The 12,337-nt window shown below is 35.7% G+C and overlaps 1 protein-coding gene and 1 long non-coding RNA gene across 2 annotated transcripts in view; one reads left to right on the forward strand and one right to left on the reverse strand.

Moving 5' to 3' along the window:
• Positions 1-12,337, forward strand: part of GPC6 (glypican 6) — a 1,186,177-nt gene that overhangs the window by 486,702 nt on the left and 687,138 nt on the right. The gene's annotated exons all lie outside the window — the stretch shown is intronic.
• LOC116551177 overlaps positions 1,582-12,337 on the reverse strand; it is a 13,122-nt gene continuing 2,366 nt past the window's right edge. Inside the window, exons 2-3 of the long non-coding RNA XR_004268752.1 lie at positions 10,734-10,737; positions 1,582-1,666 (exon numbers count right to left, since the gene is read on the reverse strand). This is a non-coding gene — a long non-coding RNA (uncharacterized LOC116551177). The remainder of the gene's footprint in view (positions 1,667-10,733; positions 10,738-12,337) is intronic.

Raw genomic sequence — 12,337 nt, forward strand, 5'->3', positions numbered from 1 at the left:
CTACTGAATTTCTATCTCAGTACTATCAAAAAGACATATGCACTCATATGTTCATCATAGCACTATTCACAATAACAAACACAGGGTGTCAACCTAGATGCCCACCGACGACAGACTGGATAAAGAAAATGTGGATCATATACACCATGGAATACCACACAGCCATAAAAAAGAACAAAATCCTGTTCTTTACAGTATTATGGATGGAGCTAAAAGCCATTATTCTAAGAATTAATGCAGGAACAGAAAACCAAATACCACATATTCTCACTTGTAAGTGGGAGCTAAATATTGGGTACTTGAGGATGTAAAGATGACAGTAATAGAAACTGGGTACTACTAAAGAGAGGAGGAAGGGAGGGAAGTAGGAAGGGAAGCAACAGTTGAAAAACTAAGTACTGAGCAGTATCCTCAGTACCTGGGTAATGGGATCATTCATACCCCAAACCTCAGCATCACACAATATACCCAGGTAACAAACTTATATATGTATTCCCTGAATCTAAAATAAAAGTTGAAAAAAAAATAAAGATACCAGTGTTAACAATATGAAATAAATGAGAAATAGTTTAATTGTAACTTTGTGATTATGAACCATTTTACTGAAATTCTGTACTTTCTCAGATGCAGAATGGGAATGGTGATCATTTTAAACTACGTTGGTGTATCATGAGGATTAAATAATGTGTATGTGACCAAAAAAATGCAGAATCTCAAGCCTCACTCAGTCCTACAGAATTAGAAATGTGTTCGATAAGATTGCCAGGTGCGATCTATGTGCACATTAAAGTTTGAGAAGCCCTGTCTATTCTAGATATCATGTATAGTCATGCATTGAATAAGGATGTTAAAGTCATGAAGGACTGCATGTAAGATGGTGATACCGTGAGATTATAAAGGAGCTGAAACATTCATATCCCCTAGTGACTCATAGCTATCATAACATCATAACATAGTGCATTACTCATGTTTTTATGGTGGTGCTGGTGTAAACAAACTTACTGTGCTGCCAGTTGTATAATAAAAGTATAGTACTTAGAATTATGTACAGTATATACCACTTGAAATAATAATCGACTGTTACTCATTTATGCATTTACTGTACTATGTTTTAATCATTATTTAAGAGTGTACACCTCCTCCTTAAAAAAATAAAAGTTAATTGTGAAAACAGCCTTAGGCAGGTCCTTCAGGAGGTCTTCTAGGAGAAGTATTATTGGCATAGGAGAGGACAGCTTCCTGCCAGCTTCAGGTCTTGTCCCTGAAGATCTTCCAGTGAGACAAGATATGGACGTAGAGGACAGAGATACTGATGATCCTGACCAGGTGTAGGCCTAGGGTAATCTGTATACTTGTGTTGTAGTTTTTAACACAAAAAATTAAAATGTAAAAAAAAATTAAATAGAAAAAAGAATATAGAGTACAGATATAAAAAAAGAAAATATTTTTATATAGCCTTATAACGTTTTTCTGTTTAAGTGTTTTAACAAAAGCGCCAATAAGTTAAAAAGTTCATAAAATAAAAACATTATAGTAAACAGAGGTTACTTTATTATTGATGAAAGAAAGTTTATAACTCTGTAAGTTAAGTATAGCCTTGGTGTGCAGTGTTTATAAAGTTTACAGTAGTGTACAGTAATGTCCTAGGCTTTCACATTCACTCATCCTTCAGTCACTGACTCACCAAAGCAACTTCTAGTCCTGCAAACTTCATTCACAGCAGGTGCTCTATAGAGGTGCACTATTATTTATCTTTTATACCATATATTTACTATATCTTTTCTGTGTTTGGATGTGCAAATACTTGCCAATGTGTTACAATTGACTGCAGTAGCCAGTACAGTAAAATGCTGTACAGGTTTTCAGGCTAGAAGCAACAGCCTATATGCCATGTAATCTAGGTGTGTAGTAGGCTACGCCATCTAGGTTTATGTAAGTACATGCTATGATGTTCACACAAGGACAAAATTACCTATGGATGCATTTCGCAAAACATCCCTGTTCTTAAGTGATGCATGGCTGCTCACGTGCACGTGCATGCTCACGCGCGTGCGTGCACATACACACACATAGTGTAATAAAAAAGTTGAATATTTAAGACCAGAAAAAAACAACTACTTTTTAATGCAGGTAGTTGAACTGGAGTGCTATAGTTATTCTATAAATAAAAGTTCCAGTTTACTTTCGTAATGAAAGTGTATTTATTTAGTTTTTAAAAATTAGAGCCTAAATTTTTTACTTTTAAAAATCTGATTTAAGTGTAATTAAGTTGGAAAATAAATAAATATGTAGGTGTGTAAACAAAATCTATCTCAATGTCCTTGAATGTAATTATTATGAGTACCCACTTCACAGTGGATATTCCTTACTATTGAGTTTTCAAAAAGAAGAGGAAGAAAAAGTTATGTGGAATGAATATTTGTGGATAAAAACGTCATCATCTGTTAAAAAGATGATGAATAATTCCTGGCATCTCTTTTATAACATGATGCTGATTTTGCTCAGTTTATGGAAAACACCTATTTATTATTATTATTGTTATTATTATTTTCAATTATACTTTAAATTCTGGGATATATGAGTAGTATGTGCAGCTTTGTTACATAGGTATACATGTGCCAGGGCTGTTTGCTCCACCCATCAACCCATCAGCTATATGAGGTATTTCTCCTAATGCTAACCCTCCCCTTCCCCCCCACCCCCCAACAGGGCCTGGTGTGTGATGTTCCCCTCCCTGTGCCCATATGTTCTCGTTGTTCAACTCCCATTTATGAGTGAGAACGTGTGGTGTTTGGTTTTCTGTTCTTGCGTTAGTTTCCTAAGCATGATGGTTCCCAGCTTCATTCATGTCCTTGCAAAGGACATGAACTCATCTTTTTATGGCTGCATAGTATTTCTTGGTGTATATGTGCCACATTTTCTTTGTGTAGTCTATCATTAATGGGCATTTGGTTTGGTTCCAAGTATTTGCTATTAGGAATAGTGCTGCAATAAACATATGTGTGCATGTGTCTTTATAGTAGAATGATTTATAATCCTTTGGGTATATACCCAGTAGTGGGATTGCTGGGGCAAATGCTATTTCCAGTTCTCTATCCTTTAGGAATCGCCACACTACCTTCCACAATATTTAGAAATAATTTATACTCCCAACAGCAATGTGAAATCATTCCTATTTCTCCACATCCTCTCCAGCATCTGTTGTTTCCTGTTCAAATGGTTGCCATTCTAACTGGTATGAGGTAGTATCTCATTGTGGTTCTGATTTACATTTCTCTAATGACCAGTGATGATGAGCTTTTTCAATATGTTTGTTGGCTGCATAAACGTCTTCTTTTGAAAAGTGCCTGTTCATATCCTTTGCTCACTTTTTGATGGGGTTGTTCATTTTTTTCTTATAGATTTGTTTAAGTTCCCTATAGATTCTTGATGTTAGCCCTTTGTCATGTAGATAGATTGTAAAACTTTTCTCCCATTCTAGAGGTTGCCTGTTCACTCTGATGATGGTTTCTTTTGCTGTGTAGAAGCTCTTTAGTTTAATTAGATCCCATTTGTCAATTTTGGCTTTTTTGCCATTGCTTTTGGTGTTTCAGTCATGAAGTCTTTGCCCATGCCTATGTGCTGAATGGTATTGCCTAAGTTGTTCTTCTAGAGATTTTGTGATTTTATGTCTTTTCTTAAATCCATCTTGAGTTAATTTTTGTATAAGATGCAAGGAAGGGGTCTAGTTTCAGTTTTCTGCTAGGCAGTTTTCCCAACACCATTTGGGAATCTTTTCCCCACTGCTTGTTTTTGTCAGTTTTTTCTTTAAAGAGCAGATGGTTGTGGATGTGTGGTGTTATTTCTGAGGCCTCTGTTCTGTTCCATTAGTCTGTATATCTGTTTTGGTACCAGTACCAAGCTGATCTGGTTTCTGTCGCCTTGTAGTATCATTTGAAGTCAGATAGCGTGATGCCTCCACCTTTTTTTCCTTTTTTTTGCTTAGGATTGTGTTATATTTAGGATAGTTAGCTCTTCTTGTTGAATTGATATCTTTACCATTATGTAATTCCCTTCTTTCTCTTTTTTTTTATCTTTGTTGGTTTAAAGTTTGAAAACAACTATTATTATTAAAGGGAACAACTTTATTTACTTTTAGAGTCGCTGATTAAAGTAAAACTAGAGAAGGGATGAACCGTTAGAATTTCTGATTTCTTCAGACTTGTTTCTTTATCCATAAATAGGGCAAATTGTGAATACAAATTTGCCAATGAGATTAATGAAATAAAGAGAGTCTCTATTATTAATTAAAATTAAAAAGGATGAACAGATGGTCAACACAGCTGGAAGTATTAAGATGAAATTCTGCCCATGTGTTTAGTCAGACAGCACAGTTGCAAGAAAGCACACCTGTTTACTTTTCTAAGAGCAAATATATTATTAAATGTGGCTTTGATTTACTGCTATTTTGGCTGTTAAATCATCTCCATCCTGAGAGATCATCAGCTTTAAGTAACTTAATAGTATGCATATATGTATGTGTTTCTTTCCATCTAATAATATTGATATGACATCCACATGGTAAGGGAATCTTTTTCTACTTATGCAATTTTTGTGACCATGTACTCAAAACACCATGGACAGGGTAAAAAAGAAAAATAATACATATTAGCATATGCATTTGCTTTGATAGATTCTAAGTAGTGTTTTAAGTTCTTTAATATTTAAGATAATCCTCTAAGCCTTACTCATTATTCAATGTCTTATAATTTTTGACAATATATAGCAGATAAATGATTTTAAATTAGCTTCACTTAAATGATAAATACTTTAATAAATAACTATTTTATGGTATTCTTAAAATAGTAAATATTCAAAAAAAGAAAGTTTAAAGATAAAGGGATAATGTTAATGTAGAGTAAGTCTTCAAATATGGCCGTTGTAACTTTTCATTAATCATTTTGGAATATTTTTATATGTAGTTTCCTTTTTACGTACTTCTATGTAGGCTCTATATACAATGTTACATGTCACTCACCAGTATGTATTAGATGACTAAATAATTATTAAGAGACTATTACCAAAAGCAGCATCAGATCCAAACAAGAGTAAATATGACAAATAATTCCAAATTTTACTGGATTTTAAAGTATTTAAATTGATTTGTTCAATCTGAAGAATGAATTTTTATATATTAGCCCTTAGAATTATAAAACCTAAGTCTTACTAGTGCCCACATCCTATTATTTTAATAAATTTAGTTTGTTTGTTTATCTGTTATTGAACAGCCACCATGAAGCTGGCATAAAGATTTTTGTTTGAAATACCAAGGAGGCATCAGGAAAATTGATATCTTTGCTTTCTGACATGTATATTGTATTCAGTTCCTAGGACTACCATAGCAAAGTACTATAAACTGGGTTGCTTAAAACAGAAATTTGCTCTTTCGTGGTTCTTAAGGCTGGAAGTCTGAGATCAAGATGTTGACAGGGCCAACATCTCTCTAAAGTCACTAGTGATGAATCTGTTACATTTGTTCCTTGCATGCAATTATTGGTATTCCTTGACTCACAGACACATGGCTTCCATCTCTGACTCCATCATCACCTAGCCATCTTCCTGTGTGCCTCTGTCTGTGTCTCTTCTTCTCTTCTTATAAGGACACTAGCTATATTGGATTAGCCACTCTCTGTCACTTGAGACCCCCATGACCTCATCTTATCTCGACTGTGTCTGTGTAGACCTTATTTACAAGTAAAATCACATTTACAGCTACTAAGCATTAGTACCTGAGCATATATTTTTGGAGAATGTCATTCAACCCATAACATACATTTTTATTTGACAATATTTAGCTCAATGGCAATAATATTGGTAATTACTTGCTTAATGTAAGGATGCTTTGCTTTTTAAAAGTAATGCACCTACCAACAGTGCATTGTTATAGGTAGAGCTGATATTGCTACACGTTTTACTGCTGCACCCAGGGTGCATTATTTGTGTTTTGATGCTGATCCTTCCTGTGGGAGGCAGTTTCTGATGTGGCTGTTTGTGATCTCTGCACTACGGTGTGCACACCCTTTGGTAATCCACTTACTTTAAGGATAATCTGACCTAGCAACTCACTTCTAATGAAGGGTATCAGCAAAAGGGGCAATATATGATTTCACATCAGCTTGCGAAGGCTGCTTCCCAGTCAAGTCTTCAGATAACTGCAGCTTGGTTAGGGTTCCAGCGCCTCAGGATTGAACTAAGCCACACTAAAATTTCTGACCTAGAGGAACTGTGACATAATGAATCTTGTTCTAAACTACTGTCTTTTGTTGTCATTTGTTATCCAGCCATAGATAACTAATACACTTCTTCATCCACATCTACCACCTGTAGTAAACCAAAGCCATCTTATACAAAGGTACTATTTTCTGGCTTTTAATTTCAACCAGATTTCACGTCTTTTTTTTTTAGTGTTGGTATAGAGGATGGTGAGATATTAACAGACTAGAAGATTGTTGAATGAGAAAGGTAGAGGTAGCAAGAAAATATGTATTTATTTTAAAAAATCCTATCCATCCAGTTGTATGTGTTGATATTAAATATCTCTCTGTATTTCCTGGCAATTTGGATCAACCTATTTAAGGTTGAAAAGAGATATGCCCAGGTGTTTGAATGTTCATATTTGTATTTTACTCCTAAGGGTGAAGCATATATAATTTTTAGGGCTTAAGATATCATCATGAAAAAATGGTATATGGAGATGCTTAGCTTGTTTAATCGCTATTTTTCTGCTACATAAATAATAATTTATTTTCGTAAGTTTTTACCAATGGTACTGGCCATGTGAGCTTCAAATTCCCTAACTGAATTTTCCCATACTGGGACAGCAGTTGCTTGTAGTAGATTTGGTTTGTGCCACAGGTATACACTTTCAGTTTGAAGATGTATTGCTTTTAGGGGGAATTTGTTACTAATGTTCTTCTTGATTCATCATTTAAACACAATTAAAGCGCATAATTTTGTTCTTCTGAATTTACTGTGACTCTGAGCAACAGCTATTTGTTGATCATTTCTGTTGATGAAATCAGCAAATCCTGTAGTTAGACTGTTTGATTACTTCTATCTTACACTTTCTTGTGAGATTCTATTTCAGGAAGAAAAAACTAAATTTTGCATCTTGTGTGTTTGTTTTAAAGAAGTGTTTCTAAATAACATTTCTGGTACAACAGAGAAATTATATTTTGCCATGATCTCAAAGACATCAATTTCTGTTATCACCAGACTTCAATTTAGGTGATCGTTTTTCAGTGATTAATGCCCAGATTTAAAAGTAATCTGAGAAATAAAGATTGAACACATCTTTTCTCTAATATTCTCTTGTATCTCTTTTCTCTGGTACATTTTGTTATGCTTCTGGATCACTTACTAAGATTTATTTACCCAAAATTGTGCATCCTTGGCACCACTTTAAAGGTGCAATCATTCATTGACGTGCAATTCATCTTGATTTCATAGCAGCATGATGAAAATCCATCCCTTAGAGATGTTACATCCGTATAAATGAAAATGATTTTATCCTCTTCTCTAAAATGTTTGCTCCTGTTGCACTCATGGATTTAAGGTGCTATAGAGAATGAAATTAGTTTTATCTCTGTGAAACCTAACATTAAAAAAAGAAAATGCTTTCTGTGCACTTGACGGCAAGATTTGATCAGTAATGATGTAATCTATAGAGTTCAATGCTCAGTCTTAAATCCTGTGTTGTTTACCTAAAGAAGCTTGGTTTAGTCATTTTTAATTGACTTTAAAGTATAAAATTACCTTGAAGAACAGAATCAAAATTTCAAATTTCCTTAAAACTTGGGAGCAATAGTCAAATAATATTCAATGAGTTGAACAGCAATGAACTCTTTTGGGTGGAAGGCCATATAGTATTGCTGTTGTTGTTGTTTAATTATTTTTAAGTGTCTTAGAGACAAAAATAATCTTTATCTCATGCTCTTAGTGGTCTTTGAGTTTACTGTTGGTTGTAAGGCCTTAAAAATTTATCAAAAGCCAACAGAAAAATGCAGACACTTATGAAACTTCCTTTCTCCTAAAAGCAGAATTAGAGGGCGAAATATCAACTAAGCAGAAGAATGCTTCTCAGACCCTTTCTAGCCTGATCCATCTAGTTATTATAGAGCTTGAAATAAAAAAGAATAAAAAATTTTACTTCAAAATAATAGAGAGAGTAGGTTTCTCAGATGGCCTCCTTGACTGGTGAAGATTTGGTCAGTTCATCCTGATGCAGTTTACAGTTTATACAGTTTATACACAGTCTTCCCACAATCTATCCACATTTCATCACTCCCCACCCCATTTGCCCTACTGTAGCCCACATCATCTCATGCTTGGACTACTAAATAATCTCCTGAGCGGTCTCCCAGCTTTCACTTTTGCCTTTCCCTATGGTTTATGCTTTATAAACAGCCAAACTGATCTTCTTAAAGGGAAGATCATAAACGTTTTACGCTTGTGGGCCATAGTATCTCAATCACATCTAGAGTCATGAAGTTGTTGTGCTTTATGGTCTCTCTTTGTCCTTATTAATTTGTTAACAAAGCATCTATATCTAATTGATGATTTGTTTTTAAAACTAGCCATTTGTAAAATACCAAAAATAAAAAGAAGAAAATCAGTGTTTTCCACACATGCACCATTAAATAATTTGGTTAATGGAGAATAAAATACATTCACTTCATTTTGTCTCTTTAGACAATCTAGAAAGTCAGCAATTTTTTTGACCAATAGAAAATAAGACAGCCTTTAACAATTGGCCTGCATTAATTAGAATGCTTTCATTCTATCCCACTGAAAATTTAATGACCCAATTAAAGTTCACCCTATTTATATTTAGATATTCATAGCTACCATTCATTCATGGAAGATATCAGATGCAAAATAAAGACCATTTCTTTCATATATATGTGTGTGTGTATGTATGTGTGTGTGTGTGTGTGTGTGTGTGTATATATATATATATATATATATATGTGGCAAATGCCCACTTATAGAGGCTATTTATTTTTCTCCTTGGTGGCACTGTTTGAGCTCTCTGATTTGTGTATCAAACATGGTGACATATTTATATCTGTGCATTCATGTCAGACCTTTTGGAGGTTCTCCCTGTTTCCTAGCAGACTGTTTGAAATAGCTCTTTGTCAGTTTCAGTTCACACCCATAAAATTGGCTTCAAGTTTCCACCTTGTTTGAAACTCCCTAGCCAATAACCTTCCTAACCCAAACCAGATGTGAAAAAGTTCATCCAGTTTTGAAATGTACTGACCTTGTCCACATATTACGGAGTAGGGATTTATAAAACCTAATCTGAAATCCTATTTTCCTTTTTCAGGGTATGTCAAAGAAAATTTCATGACCATTCTAAGGTCAGTAGATCTGCAAATCTGTAACATCTCCACTTTATTTTTCTTCTAAACCTCTTTTAGTTCCTTGGAAATCATCCAGTGTCCTCTGTCCTCCTACCTTTTTGGGAATGGGCAGTTGGAATGCCTGCCCCCTGCCTGGAATTATTTTGTGGTTAGCTAAGTAATTTCTTTTTTGTAGTTATCCCGGCACAGTGGCCTCCTCTTCCCATTCATCAGGAGTCACATTCTTCCAATACAAGGACAACTGCCCCCTTAGGACTAAGACTTAATGTCTTCCACCTGTAAGAGGCTTTGGGCTGATGGTCTCCTCATTAGCATGCTCAGTCTAAAGGATCCCCAAATGAACTTGCTTCCTGAAATTATCTTTTCTTGCAGGATAATGTTAATGAGAGAAAAGTCTTGTTTGCAAAAATCAACTGGAGTTTACATGTTGTTATTTTCATTTAGATAGGACTCCATTTACTCATGGCTTTTTGCGTAATTGAATATTGGGGACAGCCTTGAGAAAAGGTTTTAAGGAATAAATATTTACTGACAGAGAAACACTGGAAAGAGAAGGCAAGCATTTTACCTACTGGCATGTGGTTTCATTTTGTGGAGCACCTAAGTCGATTACTGTAATCAGAGAGCTGTGTGACTCTGAAAATAATAGTAATAATATTTTCTACAAAAATATACTGCTCTTACCATGTAAAGTTGAAACCTTTCAAATATGGACTGTGTTCAGGAATTGCAGAAGAGCATCAACTAACCACTGGCTACAGAATATTGCTTTTTTTTTTTTTTTTTTGCTTTCTCTCTGTAATACTTCTATAGATTTGATCACACAATCTTCCCACAGTCCATCACATTTCATCACTCCCCACCCCATTTGCCCTGCTCTTACCCACATCATCTCTTGCCGGGACTACTAAATAATCTTCTGAGTGGTCTCCCAGCTTGCACTCTTGCCCTTCCCCATGGTTTATGCTTTATAAATAGCCAAAGTGATCTTCTTAAAGGGAAGATAATAAATGTTTTAGGCTTGTGTGCCATATTATCTCGATCACATCTACTCATCTCTGATGTTAAAACATGAAACCACAAAACCAAGCATGAAACCAGCCACAGACAGATGAAGGAAAGTGCATGGCTGTATTCCAATAAAATTTTATTTACACAAACCAATGGCTAGCCGTTTGGCTAGTTTGCCAACCCTGTTTAAAAACTAAATATCAGGACCTGTCACTCTCCTGTCTGAGGCCCTCCTTTGTCTTCCTATTTTACAACCATAAAATCTGAACTCCTCTCTGTGGCTTATAAAGTCTCCCCTCTGTGAACTCACTGGTAAACACTCCTGACCAGGCACCCTCCTTCCTGCATCCCTCACAGACCCTATCCACTCTGGCCTGCTCGCTGGGACTGTGTCTTTGTGACCTTGACCTTTGCCATTCCCTTCTACTGAAACCCTCTTCACTCTCATCAACACCTTGCTAGGGTATTTTTTGGTTTTGTTTTTAATCAGTTGGGTTTTAGCTTCCATCTACCTCTGTGTAGAAGCTTCCTTGACACTCTGTGAAAATTATTGCTCCCTCATTTCCTGTACCAATCACTGTTCATTCATTTTATAGGTTTGCTTTCTTTAGAGTCTCACTATTTCAAATTATTTTTTTGGTTTTTGCTTGTTTGTTTCCTGAGACAGGGTCTTGCTCTGCCAGTAAGACTGAAGTTCAGTGGCCCAGTCATGGCTCATTGCAGCCTCAGCCTCCCTGGCTCAAGTGATTCCCAAGTAGCTGAGAACACAGGTACACCACCATGCCTGGTTTTTTTTTTTTTTTTTTTAATTTTTTTTTATTTTTGTAGCGACAGGGTCTTACTATGTTGTCCACCTGTTTTCGAACGCCTGGGCTCAAGCAGTCCACCCACTTTGGGCTCCCAAAGTGAAGGGATTACAGGTGTAAGCCACCACATCCAACCTTTTTTATTTTATTTCATTTTACATATGTATTTATGTATTTATTTATTTTTGATACAAAGTCATTCTGTTGCCCAGTCTGGAGTGCAGTGGTACAGTATCAGTTCACCACAACCTCCACCTTCCCTGTTGAAGTGATTCTCCAGCCTCAGCTTCCCAAGTAGCTGGGAATACAGGGGCCCACCACCACACCTGTCTAATTTTTGTACTTTCAGTAGAGCTGGTGTTGGCCAGGCTGGTCTTGAACTCCTGACCTCAGGTGATCCACCTGCCTTGCCTTCCCAGAGTGCTGAAATTACGGGCCTGAGCCACTGTGCCCGGCCTTATTTTTTTATTAATGTATTGTATGTTGAGGCATGGACTTTGCTTTTTTAGATCACCAATGTCCAGAGAAGTGTTTGAGTCATAATCAGTCTACAATTAATGGTTGTTGAATGAATAGATGTGAGTATAGGACTTTTAGTATTACTGCAGAGTCTAAGTATTAAGTATTAATAAACTAAAAATAATAAATCATTAAAGGCTCGTTGAAACAAAATAAGGGGATGATATGGAACTTCTTGTATCTGCCTTGATACTTGATCTGTTAATAGAAGTAGAGGGTCTGCTAGTCTTGAAGAGAGTCCTGCTCTCTTATCTGTGTAGCTTAACATACATCCAGAGGAAAATTCAGCTCTACCAGGACGCTGAAATTCTAGAAGAGTCCAGGAGAGAACCCTAAGGTTGGTAAGTGCATCAGACCATATTCTCAGAGGAACAATAGACACAATCTGTTTTTGTTCAGCCTAGAAGAGATTCACAGCATTAGGGACTCTGTTGATGTACTCCTTTATAATATACCATGAGCTCAAATATCCAAACCCCAGTAAACTTACATAAATGTACAGAGTCATTAGTCATGAGAGAAATATCAGTGAAACCCCCAGTATACTTTGCACCCCTCCAAATGCCTAAAAGAGAAAGATAACTTTATGTCTTTCAA

This window comes from Sapajus apella, unplaced genomic scaffold, assembly GCF_009761245.1.
Source record: "Sapajus apella isolate SASKATOON/1434 unplaced genomic scaffold, GSC_monkey_1.0 scaffold9, whole genome shotgun sequence".
NCBI lineage: Eukaryota > Metazoa > Chordata > Mammalia > Primates > Cebidae > Sapajus > Sapajus apella.